This window comes from Hordeum vulgare, chromosome 1H, assembly GCF_904849725.1.
Source record: "Hordeum vulgare subsp. vulgare chromosome 1H, MorexV3_pseudomolecules_assembly, whole genome shotgun sequence".
Taxonomy (NCBI): Eukaryota; Viridiplantae; Streptophyta; class Magnoliopsida; order Poales; family Poaceae; genus Hordeum; species Hordeum vulgare.
In genome coordinates, this window is record NC_058518.1 from 43,883,936 (window position 1) to 43,899,816 (window position 15,881).

The following is a 15,881-nucleotide window of genomic DNA, read 5'->3' on the forward strand; positions in this document are numbered from 1 at the left end:
AAAGAGACCGATAGAGCGCAAGAATGATTAAAATTACACTTGGAGCATGTCCTGCAGGCTTTGGAACTGTTCCAAGGGTCTCGATAATGGGTCGAAGGCATCAACTATTCCCTTATCAATTTGAATGTCCAACAGAATCCAATGGAAGCTGCACATGTATATATATATATATGTGTGTGTGTGTGTGTGTGAGTAACTTATCAATTACACTTATAAGTGAATGGACACAACAGAGTAAAGACCCTCACCTGAAGTTGTATGGAAACAGTATGTGGTCATAGAAATTTTGATCTCTTAGAAACCTTAGAAGGTTTTCCTCCGTCTCCTTGGGATAATTAGTTAGCGTCGCTATATGTATTTTATCTGGATCAATAAACCCAATATTTATGATGCTCTTACTTTTACACTCCAGAATCTTCATTCTGCATAATAGAGTACAAGTTATATATAGACAATGAATTGAAATAACTAAACAAGTTATATGTAGACAACGAATTGAAAAACTTACAGACAATAGCAACTCATAAGCGATTTGTCGAGGGCATCGCCATTGTACATGTGGAAGAGTTCATCAAAGTCGATATGGATTTCTTCGGAGCGGCCGTAGTATTCCAGTGGGACACTCAGCACGATCATCGTTCTCCCATTCTTTGATTCACTTAAGTACCATTTATGCAAGTAACGCATATTTGTTGGGAGATCATCTTTGCTGACCAAAGGCTCTCCCATGACAAACTGTGGCTTAGGGGCTACCACAGCCTTGGGTATCCTGTCGTCTTGGGAATTAGCCAGCAAATTTTCAACCGAGATACCACATTCATCCGCCAACTCCTTTGCGTTTTCAAAAGCTTGCCCCTGCACCGGAGGGGGAACATTCTCGGTTAACACCTTGAGGGGTGGGATCGACTGTTTGGCCTGTTGTCCAAGCTGAGGAACGTCTGATTTTTTCTTGCTTGTAGTTGAACTTGATTTGCTCCCACTTGCACTTGCATGTCACTTGCTCTTTTTAACTTCCTTCTGCAATGTGCGTGTATAGTCATCAGGCTTATAGTGTAAGTCATACTATGATGGAGTGGTTATGAAGTCTTTTGCCCATGCTATGTTCTTCTCGGTGTATTTCGGGCGGGGCTCGGGTTCCTTCATTTTCATCTGCGCCTCATGTTGTTCCTTTGCTATCCTCGCGTTTTCCTCGGGGGTACGATCATAAGGTCTGATAGGAAGATTAGCATGAGGTACCTTTGGCAGGGGCGACAGTTTGCGCTTTGGGGAGCTCCGTCGCTTAGAAATCATCGACGAAGCGTTCTTGCTGGCACGCTTCCGCTTAGTATCATGTGCGGGCGGCGGCGAAGACGGATGACCCAAGTCCGGCGGCGGTGATCGAGATGGACTCGTGTTGTGCTGGCCGAAGTCATGTGGATGGCTTGGAGGTAATGGAGGTGTAGGTGACCTGCGATGACTCGGAGGCGGTGTTGTCCTTGGGGCCGAGCCTGGAAGCTTGATGTAGTTCTTGTCCCATAGGATGACTCCACCCAGTACTTCTCCGAGTGTCCTCTCATCTTTGGGTCCAGCTATGTCGAGCTCCATATCATTAAACCCCGTCATGATTTCATCCACCCCGACTTTAGCAAAGCCAACTGGAATCTCACGGCCATGCCAGCGTGCATTAGGGCCAGAAGGTAAAGCTTGTCCGACGGCCACCTTCATGGATATGTTCTTGAATTTCTGATGGAGTTCTCATGATGTTGACTCCTTGATTCCATCCCCGGGGTAGTCGGGACCGCCCTCTATCATTCTTCGTTCATCGTCGGGCGGGGCCTCAGATTCAGCCACGCTGCTTTTCCGCTTAGATGGGGCGCCGGTAATATCAACTGTAGGATCTTCCTGGCGCGGTACTCCTCTAAGCTCATCAATCTGCTTCTGTTGCTCGTTAATCCTAGCAAGCAACTGGTTGAACTTGTCATTCTCCTCATCCTGCTGCCGCTTCTTTGCTCTCTCTCGGCTTCTGTAAGTGTCTTGGTCTCTGGCAAACCCAAGCCACCACGGGTAAGAAGGACCGAAGCCTCGCGTTCGTCCTCCATGTTCGTCATTGCCGAGGACCAGTGTGAGCAAATCTTTCTCTCTATCTGCAGTGAACTTTCTTCTTCCCTCCTTAGTTTCTTTCACTATCCTTTTCCAATTCTCCCTGGGTATCCTAAGATTGTCATTGCAGATGAGGTCCCCTGTTGTTTCATCGTACGACCCATCATGCGCAAGGAACCAATTTCTTGCTCTCAATTCCCAATCATCACGGAGTGGTTCAGGTACGATGCCTTTATCTATCAGATCTTGCTCTTTCTTATCCCACTTTGGGATAGCAGTCTCATAGCCCCCTGGCCCCAGCTTGTGGTGATATATCTTCTTGCTGGCATTTATCTTGTTCTTTTCTGATAATGCCTAGGCATCTTCTGACTCCTTGTACTCTTGAAATGCCTTCCATTGATTCGCCTGCTTGGCTAGATACCCCTCGAATACTGGCACTTTCTGTGTCTTCAGATAGTTTTTCCATAGCTTCTTCTTCCAGCTACGGAACAGTTCGGCCATCTTCTTCAGAGTCCACTGCTTGACTTTGGCCCTCAGTTTTTCCGCGGCGTCTTCATTCTCACATTCTGGCAGGTTGAAATGTGACATGAGATCATTCCAAAGATTATCTTTGTACCTTTCGGCGACATAGTCACTATCGGCTGCCCCTTTGCGCTTGTTCCACTCCAGAATGCTGATCGGGACGTGATCCCTAACGAGAACTCCGCATTGCTTCTTGAATGTGTCACCAGCATTCTTAGGAAGCTTGGGTTCGCCCGTAGGAAATATCACCTCAAATGTGTAATGCGTCCGTGCATCCAACTTTCTAGTCGGGCCTTGTTTCGTAGTTTTGCTCGATGTGGAGGCCTAAGAGGGAGAAACATTTGTCAAATGAATGTATATGTATACAATATAGAGCTATCTCCAATATTTTTCACATATTACAAGTGATTGTCGAACTTCATATGTATACCTCGCCGGACTTCTCCTCTTCACCGGCTTCTCCATCAGTGGAGCTATCACCTTCTCCGTCATTGGACCTATCTCCTGCCCCATCGTCTTCATCTTCGTGTCGCTCGACCTCCATTCCAACGTCCTCGTTTAGATATAACGACGGAGATTCAGCTGGTTCAACGTTAGGGCCGTCTTTGATTATATCTTCCAGAAGTTCTTCCTCTTCGAGGTTCCTGATATGTGGATCCATAGTTGTGCAAAAAACGGATTCTCTTAACCTTTGTACCAAAAACCAAAGTAGGAGTACTTTTCCAATTTGAGACTCCTAGATTTCTGCGTAGTATTCAAAGTAGGAGTAAATTTCCAATTTGAGCATTCACTAAGCAAAACCAAATCGTAAAATAAAGTAGTATTCAAATTAGCATGCATTCAATTATAAGCTAATACATCATCACTTTTGTCCGTACATCGTCGAATATTATCATTAATACTCCTCGAATACTATCATACATATAGCATCACTAATACATCTAGAACTGTAGCGCCCGACGGGTATCGACGTGGGCGGTGGACACCCAAAGAGAAGGAACCATCACAGGATCATAGCTCCAGTGAGATCCCCGAAGAACCTGCCAGGTATGCTCGAACCTGCCCTCCAACGCAACCATGTAGCGATGGACGTGCTCATCCTCCTCGCTGACACGGTGACGTACCACCTCCGCGGTGTCCGGAAGCCTCGGCACCCTCACTGGCCCACGCGACCGCCACCAAACAAGGATCGGGTCAACGACGGGCTGGCTCCTCACCAACCTACGCCCCCCGGAAGGTAGCACCTCCCAATACCAGCCGGGCGGAGCCCAGTCCCGGACAGGGCCCCTCTGATCAAGCAGGTGTCCTCCGCCGAGTCGATGACGAGGATGCGGGATAGGCATCATAAAATGAACTAAAAAAATAAACTAGTTCTATTAATTTTCTTGCTAAAAATAAACTATTAACACTTAAGCATATACAATAGCAAAATTAAACTATTAACACTTATTTTCATTTTTCTTCTCCTCCTCTTCTTTCTTCTCTTCTCCTCCTCTTCTTTTCTTCTCTTCTCCTCCTCTTCTTTTCTTCTTTTCTTATACACTATACACTATATACACTATAGCAAAATTCCTTCTCTCCTTATACACTATACACTATATACACTATATACTTAAGCATATACACTATACAATATACACTTTTTCTTCTTTTCTTCTCCTCCTCTTCTTATTTTCATTTTTCCTAATCTTATTTTCTTATTTTTGTTCATATTTCTTCTTCTTGTAACCCTAACCTAATTCTAAATATTACTAACCCTAATAATCTAGCACAAACCTAATAACATTAGGAATTAAATGACAAAAAAATCTTTTCTTTTTCTTCTTTTCTTCTCCTTTTTCTTCCTTTCTTCTCCTTTTTCTTCTTCTCTTCTCCTTTTTCTTCGTTTCTTCTATACTGGCTGGAGTGTTGGGGAGGAGGGGGCGGGGGGCTTACTGGCCGGAGTGTTGGCGAGGAGGACGGCGCGGAGGACGGCGCGGAGGACGGCGCGACGGCGAGGAGCACGGCGCGACGGCTAGGAGGACGGCTAGGCGGCGAGGAGGACGGCGCGGAGGACGGCGAGGAGGACGGCGCGACGGCGAGGAGGACGGCCGACGGCGAGCAGGACGGCGGGCAGCCTGACGGCGTCGGTTACGTTTGTCGCTGTGCTACGTTTGAGAAAACTATGATAATGAAAAGTGTTTCAACTTGAATAAATAATGCAAAACTATTTTTTATTTTCATAATTAATAATTTTGACTATCTAAACTATTATCTATTTTGTTATTTTCAATTAAAAACTATGTTTATTAAAAATTCTTTTTGCATATTTGATAATTTGACAAAACTATGATAATGAAGAGTGTTTCAAATTGAATAAATAATGCAAAACTATTTTTTATTTTCATAATTAATAATTTTGACTATCCAAACTATTATCTATTTTGTTATTTTCAATTAAAAACTATGTTTATTAAAAATTCTTTTTGCATATTTGAGAATTTGACAAAACTATGATAATGAAAAGTGTTTCAAATTGAATAAATAATGCAAAACTATTTTTTATTTTCATAATAAATAATTTTTACTATCCAAACTATTATCTATTTTGTTATTTTCAATTAAAAACTATGTTTATTAAAAATTCTTTTTGCATATTTGAGAATTTGACAAAACTATGATAATGAAAAGTGTTTCAAATTGAATAAATAATGCAAAACTATTTTTTATTTTCATAATAAATAATTTTTACTATCCAAACTATTATATATTTTGTTATTTTAAATTAAAAACTATGTTTATTAAAAATTCTTTTTGCATATTTGAGAATTTGAGAAAACTATGATAATGAAAAGTGTTTCAAATTGAATAAATAATGCAAAACTATTTTTTATTTTCATAACTAATAATTTTGACTATCCAAACTATTATCTATTTTGTTATTTTCAATTAAAAACTATGTTTATTAAAAATTCTTTTTGCATATTTGAGAATTTGACAAAACTATGATAATGAAAAGTGTTTCAAATTGAATAAATAATGCAAAACTATTTTTTATTTTCATAATTAATAATTTTGACTATCCAAACTATTATCTATTTTGTTATTTTCAATTAAAAACTATGTTTATTAAAAATTCTTTTTGCATATTTGAGAATTTGACAAAACTATGATAATGAAAAGTGTTTCAAATTGAATAAATAATGCAAAACTATTTTTTATTTTCATAATTAATAATTTTTACTATCCAAACTATTATCTATTTTGTTATTTTCAATTAAAAACTATGTTTATTAAAAATTCTTTTTGCATATTTGAGAATTTGACAAAACTATGATAATGAAGAGTGTTTCAAATATGAATAAATAATGCAAAACTATTTTTTATTTTCATAATTAATAATTTTGACTATCTAAACTATTATCTATTTTGTTATTTTCAATTAAAAACTATGTTTATTAAAAATTCTTTTTGCATATTTGATAATTTGACAAAACTATGATAATGAAGAGTGTTTCAAATTGAATAAATAATGCAAAACTATTTTTTATTTTCACAATTAATAATTTTGACTATCCAAACTATTATCTATTTTGTTATTTTCAATTAAAAACTATGTTTATTAAAAATTCTTTTTGCATATTTGAGAATTTGACAAAACTATGATAATGAAAAGTGTTTCAAATTGAATAAATAATGCAAAACTATTTTTTATTTTCATAATAAATAATTTTTACTATCCAAACTATTATATATTTTGTTATTTTAAATTAAAAACTATGTTTATTAAAAATTCTTTTTGCATATTTGAGAATTTGACAAAACTATGATAATGAAAAGTGTTTCAAATTGAATAAATAATGCAAAACTATTTTTTATTTTCATAATTAATAATTTTGACTATCCAAACTATTATCTATTTTGTTATTTTCAATTAAAAACTATGTTTATTAAAAATTCTTTTTGCATATTTGAGAATTTGACAAAACTATGATAATGAAAAGTGTTTCAAATTGAATAAATAATGCAAAACTATTTTTATTTTCATAATTAATAATTTTGACTATCCAAACTATTATATATTTTGACTTAGTTTGTTATATTTCGTGCATTTACTTATTTTTTTGAGGTAGTTGACCCTGAAATTGAAAAGCACTATAAATGAACTCTGAAAATGTTGAAAGTTGGCATGATATCATCATTTCATCCACATAGCATGTGTTAAAAAGTTGAGAGGGCTACGACAAAGACTGGATGCAGTTCGTGTACAAAACTGACAATCTCTCTCGAAGTAGCAAGGTTTCGAACGAGAATTCATCTCTTACAAAGGGATTTCATTTTTTTAAACTTATTTGAACTCCATACTTTTTGTGTGTTCAAAATGCACCATTCAAAGGCACATCACAAAATTTCAACAATTTCTGACTTTATTTGTTATATTTCGTGCATTTACTTATTTGTTTTGAGCTAGTTGACCCTGAAATTGAAAAGCACTACAAATGAACTCTGAAAATGTCGAAAGTTGGCATGCTATCATCATTTCACCCACATAGCATGTGTTAAAGAGTTCACAGGGCTACGACAAAGACTGGATGTAGTTCGTGTACAAAACTGACAATCTCTCTCGAAGTAGGAGGGTTTCAAACGAGAACTCATCTCTTACAGAGGGATTTCATTTTTTTTAACTTATTTGAAATCCATAATTTTTGTGTGTTAAAAATGCACCATTCAAAGGCACATCACAAAATTTCAACAATTTCTGACTTCATTTGTTATATTTCGTGCATTTACTTATTTTTTTTGAGCTAGTTGACCCTGAAATTGAAAAGCACTACAAATGAACTCTGAAAATGTTGAAAGTTGGCATGCTATCATAATTTCACCCACATAGCATGTGTTAAAAAGTTGAGAGGGCTACGACAAAGACTGGATGTAGTTCGTGTACAAAACTGACAATCTCTCTCCAAGTAGGAGGGTTTCGAACGAGAACTCATCTCTTACAAAGGGATTTCATTTTTTTAAACTTATTTGAACTCCATACTTTTTTTGTGTTCAAAATGCACCATTCAAAGGGACATCACAAAATTTCAACAAATTCTGACTTCATTTGTTATATTTCGTGCATTTACTTATTTGTTTTGAGCTAGTTGACCCTGAAATTGAAAAGCATTACAAATGAACTCTGGAAATCTTGAAAGTTGGCATGCTATCATGATTTCACCCACATAGCATGTGTTAAAAATTTGAGAGGGCTACGACAAAGACTTGATGCAGTTCGTGTACAAAACTGACAATCTCTCTCGAAGTAGCAGGGTTTCGAACAAGAACTCATCTCTTACAAAGGGATTTCATTTTTTTTAAACTTATTTGAAATCCATACTTTTTGTGTGTTCAAAATGCACCATTCAAAGGCACATCACAAAATTTCAACAATTTCTCACTTCATTTGTTATATTTCGTGCATTTACTTTTTTTTGAGCTAGTTGACCCTGAAATTGAAAAGAACTATAAATGAACTCTGAAAATGTTGAAAGTTGGCATGCTATCATCATTTCACCCACATAGCATGTGTTAAAAAGTTGAGAGGGCTACGACAAAGACTGGATGCAGTTCGTGTACAAAACTGACAATCTCTCTCGAAGTAGCAGGGTTTCGAACGAGAACTCATCTCTTACAAAGGGATTTCATTTTTTTTAAACTTATTTGAACTCCATACTTATTGTGTGTTCAAAATGCACCATTCAAAGGCACATCAAAAAATTTCAACAATTTCTGACTTCATTTGTTATATTTCGTGCATTTACTAATTTTTTTTGAGCTAGTTGACCCTGAAATTGAAAAGCACTACAAATGAACTCTGAAAATGTTGAAAGTTGGCATGCTATCATCATTTCACCCACATAGCATGTGTCAAAAAGTTGAGAGGGCTACGACAAAGACTGGATGAAGTTCCTGTACAAAACTGACAATCTCTCTCGAAGTAGTAGGGGTTCAAACGAGAACTCATCTCTTACAAAGGGATTTCATTTTTTTAAACTTATTTGAACTCCATACTTTTTATGTGTTCAAAATGCACCATTCAAAGGCACATCACAAAATTTCAACAATTTCTGACTTCATTTGTTATATTTCGTGCATTTACTTATTTTTTTGAGGTAGTTGACCCTGAAATTGAAAAGCACTACAAATGAACTCTGGAAATCTTGAAAGTTGGCATGCTATCATCATTTGACCCACGTAGCATGTGTTAAAAAGTTGAGAGGGCTACGACAAAGACTGGATGCAGTTCGTGTACAAAACTGACAATCTCTCTCGAAGTAGCCGGGTTTCGAACGAGAACTCATGTCTTACAAAGGGATTTCATTTTTTTAAACTTATTTGAACTCCATACTTTTTGTGTGTTCAAAATGCACCATTCAAAGGCACGTCACAGAATTTCAACAATTTCTGACTTAATTTGGTATATTTCGTGCATTTACTTATTTTTTTTGAGCTAGTTGACCCTGAAATTGAAAAGCACTACAAATGAACTCTCGAAATCTTGAAAGTTGGAATGCTATCATCATTTCACCCACATAGCATGTGTTAAAAAGTTGAGAGGGCTACGACAAAGACTGGATGCAGTTCGTGTACAAAACTGACAATCTCTCTCGAAGTAGCCGGGTTTCGAACGAGAACTCATGTCTTACAAAGGGATTTCATTTTTTTAAACTTATTTGAACTCCATACTTTTTGTGTGTTCAAAATGCACCATTCAAAGGCACATCACAAAATTTCAACAATTTCTGACTTAATTTGGTATATTTCGTGCATTTACTTATTTTTTTTTGAGCTAGTTGACCCTGAAATTGAAAAGCACTACAAATGAACTCTGGAAATCTTGAAAGTTGGAATGCTATCATCATTTCACCCACATAGCATGTGTTAAAAAGTTGAGAGGGCTACGACAAAGACTCGATGCAGTTTGTGTACAAAACTGACAATCTCTCTCGAAGTAGCCGGGTTTCGAACGAGAACTCATGTCTTACAAAGGGATTTCATTTTTTAAACTTATTTGAACTCCATACTTTTTGTGTGTTCAAAATGCACCATTCAAAGGCACATCACAAAATTTCAAAAATTTCTGACTTAATTTGGTATATTTCATGCATTTACTTATTTGTTTTGAGCTAGTTGACCCTGAAATTGAAAAGCACTACAAATGAACTCTCGAAATGTTGAAAGTTGGCATGCTATCATAATTTGACCCACGTAGCATGTGTTAAAAAGTTGAGAGGGCTACGACAAAGACTGGATGCAGTTCGTGTACAAACCTGACAATCTCTCTCGAAGTAGCAGGGTTTCGAACGAGAACTCATCTCTTACAAAGGGATTTCTTTTTTTCTTAAACTTATTTGAATTCCATACTTTTGTGTGTGTTCAAAATGCACCATTCAAAGGCACATCAGAAAATTTCAACAATTTCTGACTTAATTTGGTATATTTCTTGCATTTACTTTTTTTTGAGCTAGTTGACCCTGAATTTGAAAAGCACTACAAATGAACTCTGGAAATGTTGAAAGTTGGCATGCTATCATCATTTCACCCACATAGCATGTGTTAAAAAGTTGAGAGGGCTACGACAAAGACGGGATGCAGTTCGTGTACAAAACTGACAATCTCTCTCGAAGTAGCAGGGTTTCGAACGAGAACTCATCTCTTACAAAGGGATTTCATTTTTTTTACTTATTTGAACTCGATAATTTTTGTGTGTTCAAAATGCACCATTCAAAGGCACATCACAAAGGGATTTCTTCATCTCTCATATATGGTGGACACTAGCTCACCTGATTTTTCAACCGTCAATGATGGTCGCTACTCCTACTTTCCCTAGTGCATAACCAATATCTAGCACAAGGAGAAGAAGGAGAAGTGATTGTTTTAATCAAAAACATATCTGTTACAAAAGGGATTTCATTTTTTGAACTTATTTGAACTGAAGACTTTTTGTATATATATGTGGTCGAAATGCATGATACCATGAAGTTAGAAAGGGCTAAACCATTCAAAAGTAGCAAATGAAGTTAGAAAGGGCTAAACCATTCAAATTTGGAAACTATAATGGTACAAACAGAAACTAGACATATATAAATTGGTCCAAGAAGTACATGATACTAGTCCAAACAGTACATAATAATAGCTACAATAGATATATATATATATACAAGTGTTCGACGTTAAGAACACTACTCGTCTGAATCGTCTGAATCAGAATGTCCACCTTCCTCGAGGGGATATAGGTGACGCTGGCCATAGTGGACGACTCGAATCTTGCGGTACAACTCGTATGAAACATATGCATCTTTTGCTGCATACTCAATGTTGATATCATCAAGTGGGCCCTTCTCCCAAAGTCTGTGCTGAGACCTTGGGAAACTGGTCTTCATATCAGCATATGAATCGTCGATCAAGGCAACTGCCATACGAGCCATCGAAGTCCTGTCATGTTGAAGCTTGAATATCGTTTGGATATCAATGAGGCAACCAGCTGGTATCTCAATACCGAAGCTGTGCCTCATCTTTAGCCTGTCGTTCCTTATGTCAACGGAAGCAAAAGTGACGCCGCTGCGAAGGAACTCCATGAGTCCTGGACAATGCTTGTCACTCCTGCAACAGAAACAAATTAAAATGGACCAAATGTTACATACTGCTGCAATAAGGAAACATGTTTCACTACAACTAAAGAGAAACTTATCTTTAGGATTCATATAGCACATATGCAATGGAACCTATAGATAGATTATGAACCTACTGCTGCAATAAGGAAACATGTTTCACTACAACTATTTGAAGCGAACCAACTATGATAGAAACAAATAAACTTATACGTGGAATTCACTATGATAGATTATGGACATTATGCATAATATGCAAACAAAAGAAAGCTTGTTAACTAGTAAATTCAAACTACAAACTAAGTCTTATCGGATTGACAAAATTCGATCCAATGTGAATTATAAATGAACACAAATAAATCAAATTGACTCCACACATACTACACTACTAAATCAAATGTACTACACTACTAAATCAAATGTACAAATACACAAAATCAAATGTACTACACTACTAAATCAAATGTATTCCACTACTAAATCAAATGTACTACACTACTAAATCAAATGTATTCCACTACTAAATCAAATGTACTACACTACTAAATCAAATGTATTCCACACATACTACACTACTAAATCAAATGTACAAATACACAAAATCTACTATGCTACTTAATCAGATACACAAATACACAAAATCCATGTGAACGTGGGAGTAGTGACCCTAGGGGAGGGATTATCTTGGATCAAAGAAAGCCTCAAAACTTACTTCGCCCATTGGAAGATCAAGACATGGCTTGTGAAGCATATTTGGATGACGGCAACACTACGTTGATCGGCCGTGTACTCCAGATCAAGCCCGAAGAACTTCTCATGATCCGGTGCGTGGTTAAACCATCGTTCCTTAAACTGTTGAAGGAAATACGGCACCTCCGTGCTCAGGTTCGTGTACATGACACGGAGCTTCGTCGCGCCATGCGCGACCACCTCATGAAAGGTAGTTGGCATGGTGGAAGAAGAGAAGGGAAGAAGGGAGGAGAAGAACAGAGAGGGCGACGCGAGAGAGAAGAAGAACAGAGAGGGTGACGCGAGAGAGAAGAAGAACAGAGAAATGGCGACTGTAGGCTTCGGTTCGTGCTTTTCATCGCCCGAAACGACGCGGGATGCAAATCGTTTGGGCCATTAATCCCGGGTTGAGCCACCAACCGGGACTAAAGAGGTATAACAAACGGTTGCCACCACTACGGCAGGCCACGTGTTAGGCTTTTAGTCCCGGGTTCAACCACCAACCGGGACTAAAGAGGTATGCCAACGGTCGCCCCACTACGGCAGGCCACGTGTTAGTCCTTTAGTCCCGGGTTGAGCCACCAACCGGGACTAAAGAGGTATACCAACCGCTGCCACAACCACGGCATGCCACGTGTTAGGCCTTTAGTCCCGGGTTGAGCCACCAACCGGGACTAAAGGGGGATACAAACGGTTGCCACCACCACCGCCCGCCGCGTAGCCCTTTAGTCCCGGTTTGGGACACGAACCGGGACTAAAGGCTCCTTGCGTCCCGGGACTAAAGCCTCGAGGGAGGCATTGAGAATTGGGGCGACGTGGCCGGGCCTTTAGTCCCGGCCCAGAGGCACTCCGGGACTAAATGGTCCAGGCCAAAGGCCCGTTTTCTACTAGTGCCTTCGTGGTCTCATCCTCGCTTATTTTGTAGTTATTTATTCCATGCCTACAAGTTACACATAATATTCATTACAAATATCATGCAGATGAATAGTAAACAACATAACTAGGTTTATACATGACCACGGCTTATTTTGCACGAAGGGCCTTTGTGGTGTCATCCTCGCTTATTTTGAACAAATAACTACAAAAAAAGAATGGTAGGAATACTCTAACATCTTGCTACAAATATGTTACAATCAGTATAAATGCAAAGATGCAAGCTTCTTATGATGCAACTGGAACATATGATTCCATAGCCCCAGTCATGCATGCTGATGGCGACGGTGCTGATCAAGTTAATATAGATGTGGAAAATGTTGATGAATACAATGCAAATGGCATAGCCGTAGCTGACAATGATGACAAGGTATGCTCTACTGGACAAGACCAGGTATATGTTCCGCTATAAAGTTAAGTTGTTCATGTCTTCGTGACAAATATTAATGAAGAAAATGTTTCATACCAAATATACTTGTTTCCTAAATAACACCAAAGAAACAAGAAAAACACCTCCAATTGGACGCAAAATCAAATTGACTGACGAACAAAGAGAGCATATAAACGCAAAGAGGCGGGCTTCTAATCGGAAAAAGAGATATGCTTATCCCAGATGAGAAGACAACTCACCAAACGATGATGGGTAAGATTGTGATATGTTTCGTCGTTCTTTTAAGTATGTACATGTACTGCCTTTGTCCGGAATGCTAACTCTCATGTGGCAGGCCCCTTTAATGACATCACGAATGTTCGTCAACCTTGCCATGCGATACGAGGTACGATTTTTGAAAACAAGCTATGGGTTTTCTTATGTAAATTATTGATGGACGATAAAATTTTATGTTTCATCTTTATGATAGTACTACATGCATTATGTTTCCCATGACACCAGGACCTGACATGGAAAACATTAAACAAATAAGGTACACACCGCCAATTGGACGCAATGAAATGTTGAGTGACAAAAAAAGAAGTTTATAATCTCAAACACTACTGGAATCAGAGAATTTGGCATCTGCTGCTTCTTTGCCGTCTGCTGGCTGATGGCAAAGACACTCTTTGCCATCAGCTACCCAAAACCAGACGGCAAAGAGCGGGCTGATGGAAAACATCCTATTTGCCATAAGTGTACTCTTTGTCGTCTGCCAGCTGACGGCAAACCACATGCAGGCACACGGCAAAAAACCCACCCCACACCGCCCTCTCAGCCATAACGGTCCAACACTTTGCCGTCAGCCTATTACCTCTTTGCCGTCGGGGGCAGACGACAAAGAGGCAACTAGACCTATCGTCGTCAACCCCCACCCCACCCCCTCTCTCTCCATAACGGTTCACCACAGCCCCCTTCTCTCTCCCCGTGCCGCCGCTGGAGCTCCTCCTCCCCGTGACCTACCGTCAGAGCTCGCCCATCTCCCCATGACCCGCCGCCAAAGCTCGCCCCCTCCTCCTCCCTGCGACCCCCTCCTTCACCACTGTGCCCCTGCTCCACCACCGCCCCTCCTCTCCGTGCCCTGCTCCACCACCGCCCTGGTGCCCTCCTCCCCGCGACCCCCTCTCATCCACCATTGTGCCACCCCTCGCCCTGATTCCTGTTGGGGAACGTTGCATGGGAAACAAAAATTTTCCTACGCGCACGAAGACCTATCATGGTGATGTCCATCTACGAGAGGGGATGAGTGATCTACGTACCCTTGTAGATCGTACAGCAGAAGCGATTAGAGATCGCGGTTGATGTAGTGGAACGTCCTCACGTCCCTCGATCCGCCCCGCGAACAATCCCGCGATCAGTCCCACGATCTAGTACCGAACGGACGGCACCTCCGCGTTCAGCACACGTACAGCTCGACGATGATCTCGGCCTTCTTGATCCAGCAAGAGAGACGGAGAGGTAGAAGAGTTCTCCGGCAGCGTGACGGCGCTCCGGAGGTTGGTGATGATCTTGTCTCAGCAGGGCTCCGCCCGAGCTCCGCAGAAACACGATCTAGAGGAAAAACTATGGAGGTATGTGGTCGGGCAGCCGTGAGAAAGTCGTCTCAAATCTGCCCTAAAAGCCCCATATATATAGGAGGAGGGAGGGGGACCTTGCCTTGGGGTCCAAGGGAACCCCAAGGGGTCGGCCGAGCCAGGGGGGAGGACTCTCCCCCCCCAAACCGAGTCCTACTTGGTTTGGTGGGAGGGAGTCCTTCCCCCTTCCCACTTCCCCTCCTTTTTTTTTTCTTTCTTTGATTTTTTCTTCCTTGGCGCATAGGATTTGGTGGGCTGTCCCACCAGCCCACTAAGGGCTGGTGTGACCCCCACAAATACCTATGGGCTTCCCCGGAGTGGGTTGCCCCCCTCCGGTGAACTCCCGGAACCCATTCGTCATTCCCGGTACATTCCCGGTAACTTCGAAAACCTTCCGGTAATCAAATGAGGTCATCCTATATATCAATCTTCATTTCCGGACAATTCCGGAAACCCTCGTGACGTCCGTGATCTCATCCGGGACTCCGAACAACATTCGGTAACCAACCATATAACTCAAATACGCATAAAACAACGTCGAACCTTAAGTGTGCAGACCCTGCGGGTTCGAGAACTATGTAGACATGACCCGAGAGACTCCTCGGTCAATATCCAATAGCGGGACCTGGATGCCCATATTGGATCCTACATATTCTACGAAGATCTTATCGTTTGAACCTCAGTGCCAAGGATTCGTATAATCCCGTATGTCATTCCCTTTGTCCTTCGGTATGTTACTTGCCCGAGATTCGGTCGTCAGTATCCGCATACCTATTTCAATCTTGTTTACCGGCAAGTCTCTTTACTCGTTCCGTAATACAAGATCCCGCAACTTACACTAAGTTACATTGCTTGCAAGGCTTGTGTGTGATGTTGTATTACCGAGTGGGCCCCGAGATACCTCTCCGTCACACGGAGTGACAAATCCCAGTCTTGATTCATACTAACTCAACTAACACCTTCGGAGATACCTGTAGAGCA